Genomic DNA, 10,431 nt, shown 5'->3' with positions numbered 1-10,431 from the left:
GTGGACTGCGAAGACAAAACCATTTTCTTCTCGATGAAGTGGGGTCTAGACGATAAATATAGGGAATAAAAAGAGTTGTCAAACTAGAACCAATTACAACCAAGTAGCTAGGGAAATATATCTGGAAGGGTTTTCAAATTCATGTTGTACAAGTGGGTTATACTCACTCTAAGGATAAGACTCCTTCCTTGGAAAATTTTCCAATAATACAAGAATTAATTGATGTATTCCAAGAGGAAATACCTTGGTTGTGCCCTAAACAGGATATTGATTTTACTATTGAATTAGTTCTAGGGGCAGCTCCTGTGTCCAACAGCCCTTATCGCATGAGTATAACTGAGTTAACCAAAATCAATATGCATCTGCAAGAGCTTCTATATAAAGTTTACATACAACCAAGTGTGTCACCTTGGGGAGTGCTTGTACTTTTTGTATGGAAGAAGGATAGTATGTTATGATCATGTATTGATTATAGACACTTAAACAAGATCACCATTAAGAAAAACTACCCTCTACCTCATATTGACGATCTATTTAATCAAGTTAAGGGAGAGTGTATTCTCAAAAATAGGTTTATGTTTTGGATATCATCAGATTGGTATTAAAGATGAAGACATTTGTAAAACAACATTTTGAACTCATTATGGTCATTGTGAGTTCATGGTATTGCCCTTTTGGCTTACCAATGCCCCTGCTACTTTCATGAGTCTCATGGATGATATATTTCATCCGTATTTAGACAATTTTGTCTTGATTTTTCTCGATTATATTCTAATCTACTCGAAGAATATGGAGGACCATAAGAAACATTGGAGGATAGTATTGCAGACCTTGTGGGACAATCAAATTTATGCCAAATATATCAAATGTGATTTTTTCAAAGTTCAAATTCAATATTTAAGACATATTATTTCATCGGAGGGCATAGCGATGGATTTTGAAAAGATTCGAACCATCATGGAATGGTATGTCCCTAAAGATGTTGCTGGCATTCGATCTTTCATGGGGCTGGCAGGTTATTACCGTCATTTTATAGAAGGATTATCTAGGATTGCATATCATATAACCTCACTTTAAAAGAAGGGAAAAGCTTTTAATTGGGCAGCCAAGTGCTAGAAAAGCTTTGAGAAGTTGAAGCATGCATTAACCACTGCCCTTTTATTACAAGTAGTAGATTTAGAAAAACACAGTGTGCACTGGTGTGAGTATTGAAGGAATTGGAGGAGTGATATGTAGGAAGGAAAGGTGATAACTTATGAATATCATAAGCTAAAAGAACACGAAAAATGATACTCTGCTTATAACTTGGAATTAATTTCATTAGTTCACTTATTAAAGGTTTGGTGACATTGCTTGTTGCGAAAAAAATATTTTAATGATTGATTTTAGTAGTTTAACAAGTTTTTTTAACTGGCCTAATTTGAATGCTCGTCAAGCTAGGTGGACTAATTTTTTGAGCAAATTCGAGTTTGAGATAAAACACCTTAAAGGTAAGGAGATTTGAGTGGCTTACACACTAAGCAAAAAGACACACTATGTATATGAGGTTTCGTATAATCGAAGAAAGACTGACTTTACTGAAAAACTTAAAGAAACTTCTCAGTGCGACCCTAAATATAGATTCCTATGGTAGCAATCAAGAAAAGCATAAAACCCGGATTGATAAAATGAGTATATTATAAACAATGAAGACATGTTAACCTTCAGAGGTAGGATATACGTTCCCAAAAAAAATTCTATCAAACAATTCATGTTAGATGACTTTCATAAGAACCTGTATGCAGCCCACCCGAGCTATCGAAAATTGTTCTCTGCAATTAAGCAGGAATACTTATGGCCAGGCATGAGAAAGTATATTACAGAATATTTTGAAAAGTGTCTAGAATGCTAGCAGATAAAAGTGGAGCATCAACACCCCACTGGATTACTCCATCCTTTACCCATACTAGAGTGGAAATGGGACACAATTACTTTGGATGTAACACCCCCTCCTCCCATGTCCACCCAAGCAGCCAACCAAACAGGAAAACATGTGACGAGAGAGGTTACTATAAGGGATTCAATCTCCTTGCTAACCTTAAGGAAATGAAATTGACAAAACTCATCAAAAAAACCCATCCACATCAATAATTACACCCCCAAGAGACATGTCAACCACTCACACATCTTGTATCTTGGTCACATTGATGTTTTAAGCCTCTTAACCCTAATTTTCTCTCATTCTATAAGAAAGACAGTGACCAGCAATGTAAAGTCACTCTCGTAGGCCTTTGTGCCAATGATTGTGGATTTTTCTCAGTAGAAGTGTGCCAACAACCCCAATATCTGATCCACTTTTCTAGCCCAGAATTTTACACTCTGCCCAAAACTTTATACAACCTATAGAATCCATAAAAGAGATGATAAAAATAATGATAAATAAAAAATCAACCTTAGGACTAGCACTGAGCATCCCCAACTGGGACTGACATTCTATCCAACACTTGGCCTCAATGCAACCTACAGCTCTAGGATAAAAGACATAGCATAAATGACTGAAATAACTTATGAAACATAACCAAAAGGATTGCCTCCTTCTCCATTGGACTAGTATATCATCAATTAGGTCTTGCATCCATCCATTTAACAATTACAAGTAAATACATGAAACAACCGTGACATGGACTAGTCACATAATGATGCTTATAACCAACATTAAGCCATATAAATATCATAGATATGAGATCCATTAAATGTACATATAAAAAAGCACAAAACTAAGAGAACTTATATTTCATTAATCATGGGAAAATCTAACCAGGTTTACGACTTCCACGTACCACCCGACCATAGACATAGCTGAACCAAATCTCTCTTTCTTGCAGTCAACCTCGAACCATATTCCAAGCATGGATGTGGGATATCATAGAATAACCAATCCAAGAAAAACTAAGGGAATCTAGAGGTTAAACTACCTCCACCCTCACCAAGTCATGATCACACCAAAACTGGTTCTCCGTTCACAACCGAACCGAACATGGAATGCCATTTGGAATCCATCACTAGCCTTGAGGAATTTTCCATCTCCTTGTCTCTTATCCTTTATCGCAATCCAAACTAGGTCACTTGGCCCTAAACCGAGATCAGTCTCTCAATCTTTATTGCAATCCAAACCTAGATCGTTAGGCCTTGAACCAAGACTTCTCCCTCAAGCTTTACCATGTATGCTGCCAAAACATGTCTAGGGATTCCTAGGTCCTAAATTGAGACCAGTCTCTCAAGATTTACTGTAATCCAAACCTAGATCATTAGGCCCTAAACCAAGACTTCTCCTTTAGGCTTTACCCTGTATGTCGCCAAACTTGGTCAAAGGATTCCTATCCTTTGGGAAAGCGCCTTGAGACCACCTCTACCCTGATTTTCAAAATCCACCCAACAAATAAAAACTCAAAAACCAAAATAAACATCCCAACATACCATGGCATCCATAAAATGGTAAGGCTAGGCTAAAAGCCATTGTCATAACCTGGTAAAACCATGCCACTGACAACAAGAGAACCATAAACCAACATTCAAAGCCATGCATATCCAAACCAACTAGGAAACCACACAAGCAAAAGGTTACCTACAAGTATTCATGTTGAAGCTACATGATCCATCCTTCCTTTCCTTGATCCTTCCTTTCCTTCCTTTCCCTTTAGTTTCTTTTCCTTCTTTGATCCAAAACTAGAGTGCTCCAAGAAAACTGTAAGTGACCAAGAGTAAGAGAGAGAGAGAGAGAATAATGAGAGAGCTCCAAATTTAAGTTGAGAAAAGGTTACCAATTGAATCTCAGAAGCCTTTTTATTAATGAGGCCTCTATTTTCTTCATTTTCCATTATTTTCCTTCAATTTCCTCCTCGTATGCAACCTGTGACTTTTTACCTTCCTTTTCTTTCATTTTCCTTTTTTCATTAATAAATGTGCCAAAAATGACTTTTTTCCTTTTAATTCCTTTGCCTTAGCCTTTGCTAATTTTCCTTAGCCAAAACACACATCTAGTGATGGCCACTAGGATATCTTTGACCAACATTTAGCTTGGAAGAAGTGTCCCTTAACTATGGTCTTATTTCTCCTTTATTAACTTTTATTACATGATATTTTCACCATGGCTGTTACAGAACCCCTCCCCTTGTGGAACATTGTCATTGGTGTTAAGCCACACCATGACCTCAACAAAACCACTAAAAAACAAACATACTACCCATGGGGATTTATAATTAGCTCATTGCAGTATTTACAATGAAAGACCTGCTCAAAAGAAAAACATCATGACAACATGACAATATAACAAACATAATAATATGACACCCATACCGCTTATTGGATCTTTATAACTTATCTTGTGGTGGTATTTACATCCATATACATATACATACATATACCAAAACATCAACAAAACATATGACAAACATATACCAACATCAAACCAAAATTACTTTGCCTCAACATGAAAACAGTGAAGGATACAGGGCCGACATCTGATCTTCCATTTCCCACGTAGCTTATTCAATCCCAAAGTTCTTCCACTGCACTTTAAATTTCTCTATGTCTTTGTTCCTTAGCATGAGGTTTTTCCACTACAATATGAACTAAGGCTCCAACTGAAACTCTCCTCCTTGCTCCACCTACAATACAGACCAATCAATAACATGATCAACATCCTTTATATACTTCTTAAGCAATGAAATATTGAAAACATCATGGAATTTCACTGTTGGAGGCAGTGAAAGTCGATATGCCATTGGTCGAATCCTCTCAAGGATCTCTAAAGGCCTTCAATACCATGGTGCCAACTTGGCACATGAACCAATCCTCAAAGAGATTTTATTGGGCTTGATGCACAAATACACATGCTCCCGACCCCGAAAATCCTTCAACACACTGTGTTGATTTGCATAAATCTAATGTCTATCCTGTGTTTCCTTTAGATTATTCTTTATAACCTGCATTTCTTGCTCCATGTCTGCCAACATGTCTAGTCCAATAACTACCCTATTAACTGGATCACTCCAGGTGATGGGAGTGTTACAACTCCACCCATACAACGCCTCGAAAGGAATCATCCTCAATGATTCCTGATAGTCATTGCTGTATGTGAACTCAACCAATGGAAGATACTCCTTCCATTTCCTTTGTTGGTGCATCACTTACATCCTCAACATATCTTCCAAGATCCTGTTGAATCTCTTTATCTATCCATCTGTCTGCGGATGATAAGATGTGTTGAAGGCCAACTTTGTGCCGAAGCCTGCAAATAGCTCCTTCCAAAACTTGGAAGTGAAATTTTCATCCTTGTCCAACACAAAATTCTTTGGAACACCATGCACTCTCACTATCTCTCTCATGAACACCTATGCTACCTCACTGGCTGAATATGTAGTCTTTACTAGAATGAAGAGATCTAGCTTGCTCAACCTATCAACCACGACCATAATAGAATGATGTTGATTTACTATCGTCGGAAGACTTGTAATTAAATCCATGGAAATGACCTCCCATTTCCATTCTGGAATATCTATAGGTTATAGTAAACTATCTGCATTCTTACATTCTGCCTTTACCTACTAACAATCTAAACATATAGCCACAAATGTTACCACTTCCTTCTTCAAATTCGGCCAATAGTGGAACTTCTTAACTATTGTCAATGTATTATGATATCATGGATGACCTGAGTATGGATTGGCATGAAATCCCCTCAATATAACCATGTTGAGCTCACTCTAGTTTGGCACATAGATCATGCCTCTAAATCTCACCAAACCATCTACTGTGAGACGTTAGTCTGCATCCTGATCACCTATACCTAAACCTGCACCTGTACCTATACTTGTACATGTAATTGTGCTCTGTTATAACCTGTGCATAACCCCCATGTATTTTTCATCCCGCTGTCATGCCTGCAAGATCCTATCCTGTAACTCTATCCCATAAGAGCTCACATCTGCTATATGATTTACCTATACCTTCTTTCTAAGAAGATCCATAACCCAGTTCTCCTCCCCTTTGATGTGTTTGATCTCGATATCGAACTCACTAAGGGTAGCCATCCATATATTTTATCTAGCATTTAGATTCAACTGATCAAAAAAATACCTCGACCCACTGTGATCGCTCATCAATGTAAACCTCCTACCAAGAAGATAGTTCCTCCATATCTTCAATGCATGTATAATCACTGCTAGCTCAAGATCATGCATTGGATAGTTCTACTCGTGCTCATTCAATTTCTTTGACTCATAACAAACTACCTATCCTTATTGCATGAGATCTCCACCAAGTCCTCTCTTGCAAGCATCTACACACACTACAAATTCATTGTCCAGATACACAATCATTAGCAGTGGTGTGTGTGTCAACAATTGCTTAAGCTACTCAAAACTAGCCTCACATTCTTCTATCCATTCAAACTTCTTACCTTTCCACTGCAATGATGTGATAGGATATGCAATGCATGAGAAGTTCCTAATAAAACTCTTGTAGTAGCATACAAATTCCATAAACTATCTCACCTCGTCCACATTCTTAGGAGGTGCCTAATCCATAATAGCCCTTATCTTTTCTTGATCCACAGTTATGCCATCCATGGAGACAACATGCCCCAAATAATGTACCTCTTTATGAAAGAAGTTTCACTTGATAAGTTCAGCATACAACTGATTCTCTCTTAGCAACCTCAACACTCCTGCTAAATTCTTGGCATGTTCTTCCTCATTCTTCAAATATACCAGTATGTCATTAATGGATACAGTAACAAACTTGTCCAGATAATAACGCAACACACTATTCATCAAACACATAAATGTAGATGGAGCATTAGTCAAACCAAATGGAAAAAAAACAAACTCTTAATGCCCATACCTAGTCATGAACACAGTCCTAAAGATATCCTCTTCCTTGATGTGTACCTGATGGTATTCTGATCCCAAGTCAATATTAGAGAACGTTGTTGCTCCCTTCATCTGATGAGATAAATCATCAATCTTTGGCAAAGGATAGTTGTTCTAGATCATTACTTTGTTTAGCTACTTGTAGTTAATGCACAATCTAAGAGTACCATCTTTCTTTTTCATGAACAATGCTGGTGCACCCCAAGGTGATACACTTGGCCTAATGTACCCCTTGTCCAACATTTCTTTCAGCTGCAACTTCAACTCAACCAACTTAGGTGTAATCATCATGTAAGGTGCTTTTGATGTTGGGGCTTCCCCTTGAACCAAATCAATTGAAAAGTCTACCTCCCTATGAGGTGGCAATTCTATAATGTGCTCAGAAAGTACATCCTGAAACTATTGCAAAATTGGGTATTTTATTAACACATATACATCCTTAACCTCCTTGCCCTTATCACTAAAAATGTGTACTTCAAACATCACACAACCTTTTCTGCAACTACGCTCAGCCTGCATAGTGGTAACCATCCTCATTGATGTAGGCTTCTTGTTTGCTTGCAAAGTCCTCTTTTCCCCACTACCTTCCACATTCTCAATGGCCTTGTCAAAGTAATCCACTTTGGTTTTATGAAGGTATAGCCAATCGATACCCAAAATCATACTATACGAATCTAATGGCAATACATTCAAATGTGCTTCTGTAGGCATACCGTTTAACTCAAATACACAAGCCCTTACCCAATGGTGAACTTGCTTCTTTATACCCTGTACAAACCAAGATTCTGCATGCAGTTGTTTTCTCAAACCACATTTATCCACCAGGTCAGGGTTAATATAACTATAGTTAGATCCAGGATCAATAAAAATATAAAAAACTTGATCACAAATCTTACCATCGAACTCAATGATCGATGCCTGATGATACACCTTCCTGTTGTCCACAAGTGTATAGATCTGAGGAATACGATGACCAACATCACCAACTATATACGCATCCTCAAAACAGTAGATCTAGGGTCTACCACCACTTTGATACTGCAGATAATCCCTCTTACAATGATCCTTACCACATATCCAACACTGCAATGGTTCCCTACCACTGCCTCTAGCTTGCTACTCTCAATGTGCCTTCTTAGTTGTATTGAATCTCTTGTAAGGAACTACATTTTCTTTTTCACTTGCATCTTGAGGTCTTCCTCTCTTTGGTGGCCATTTTCCTTTAGCTTTCCCATTTCTTTTCAAGCCATGCTTGGGATCAACTTTGTGCTTTAACTCCTCATAATATGCTTCAACTTTCGGATGGCTTCCTCCAATGATCTAGTCTCATCAAACTCAATCCAGTCTATGTATGAAACTGGCAATCCACTGATGAATCTAGGAACCTTGGCCGTCTCCTCCTTGAGGTAAGGCACATATTTCAACAACTCCAAAAATATCCTAGTATACACATCATCTGTCATATAACTCATTTGCAACTCATAAAAATCCTTAGCTCTATCATCATAGTACCTCACCGACGAGTCATTCTTCTTGAAGAGCCTTCCAAATGCATGCCATGTCAAATCCTCCTCATGCCTATCTCTGAGATTCTTCATGTCTTCCCACCAAATATTCAATTTACCTTGGAGACTGAAAGTGGCTATCTTTGCTTTCATGTTTCCTGAATAATCATGCAATTGGAATAATTTCTTCATACCATCAACCATGCTTCTGCATCCTATGATTTCTTCATCTTTCCATCAAAGGTAGGTGTCATTTCCTTCTTTAAATCATCTAGAAAGTATCCCCTATCACTCCTCCTATAAGAATGATGATGATGATGATGATTTCTATCAAATCTAGAACTGGAATAGTACTTGCATCGATCACCTCTCCTTTATGGAGTGTCCAACAACCTTCCATCTCTAATCTTCTTAGATCTATATGAATTTTGTCTACTAGGAAACCTATTGCCTTATGCCCCATTAATTATGTCCTCATGTCCATGGATGATCAAAAGTTGTCCTTGTCGCTACAAATCTGACAAACTATGAAGTAGTTCACATTCACCTCTTCTTGTTTCTCTTGTGCCTAGATAATTTTTTCATTGTCTGCTTTGCAACTCCTTATTTCTTCCTTCAAGATTCTTAATGTGTCTGCCAGATCAGAAGAGTGCCCGACACCACACTTCTGAGCGATTCATAGGAATATTCTATGTAGTCTACCACCTTGCTAACCATTTGATATCTTTCCTGCAAGGAATACTATGTCATTTAAATGAAATCAAAATAAACCAACGTACCTTAGCACAATTCAAGGAGGTTACCTTGTCTACAAGATCACCAAATCAACATGATACATGTACAACATAATCATAACAACATATAGACATATATCAAATAACTGTATCTATGCATAAACGCCATTCTAACTAGGGTCCAATCATCAATGCAAGGCCATATCAACAATGGTTGTTGTGACCTTATGCATGACAATGACCATTACTACATTGCACACATTCCCACATGAAACTATGAACATGCCTAGGCAATGCCTAATCAACTACACACATGTATGAACGCATGTAGTTGAGCATAACTTGTAATCAAGTTACAAGCCTGATACATGTAATCAGAACATTCAAGAGTGCACCTGACATAAAAGGATGTAGTCAAGCGACATGTAATCAACATGTAAGGGAAATATAACCATATGAAACCAATCATAAAATTCCGACGATGCATCCCACAAAAAAAACATCAAGTTCCTCATGACAACCTTACTACAATGATGATCAACATGATGCAATGCAACATGCACATGGAATGCAAATGTAAGAGACACACATGCAACTTACATGCATGCATGACCAGGCACCTTCACTCAAGGAGAGCACAACCACACTCTGATACCAATCTCTAATACCCCCTCCTCGCACATCCACCCAAGAAGACAACTAGCCGGGAAAACATGTGATGAGAGAGGTTACTATAGGGTATTGAATCTCCTTGGTGACCTTAAGGAAATGGAATCAATGAAACTAATCCAAAAAATCCATCCACATCAGCAATTACACCCCCGGGAGACAAGTCATCCACTCACACATCATGTCCATGGATCCCAATGATCTTTTAAGCCTCTTGACCCAAAGTCACTCTCATTTTATAGGCAAGAAAGCGACAAGCAACTCAAGTCACTCTCATAGGCCTCTGTGTTAGCGACTGTGGACTTTTCTCAGTAGACCTATGCCAACGACCTCACGGTTTTAGCCACTTTTCTAGCCCAGAATCCTGACCTCTACCGAGAATTTTCTACAAATTTCAAAATCCATCAAAGACATGATAAAAATAATAATAAATAAAAAATCAACCTCAAGACTAGGCCCGAGCATTCCCATCTAGGACTAACATTCTGTCAAATACTTGGCATCAATGCAACCTATAGGTCTAGGATATAAGACAGAGCATAAATGACTGAAAGACTTAGGAAACGTAAATAAGAGGATCACCTCATTCTGCATTGGACTATTATAACATCA

This window comes from Pinus tabuliformis, chromosome 4_2 (assembly GCF_031772625.1).
Source record: "Pinus tabuliformis cultivar Carrire ecotype Pingquan chromosome 4_2, CPIR1, whole genome shotgun sequence".
Classification (NCBI taxonomy): Eukaryota; Viridiplantae; Streptophyta; class Pinopsida; order Pinales; family Pinaceae; genus Pinus; species Pinus tabuliformis.
Note: the sequence above shows the minus strand (reverse complement) of the source record.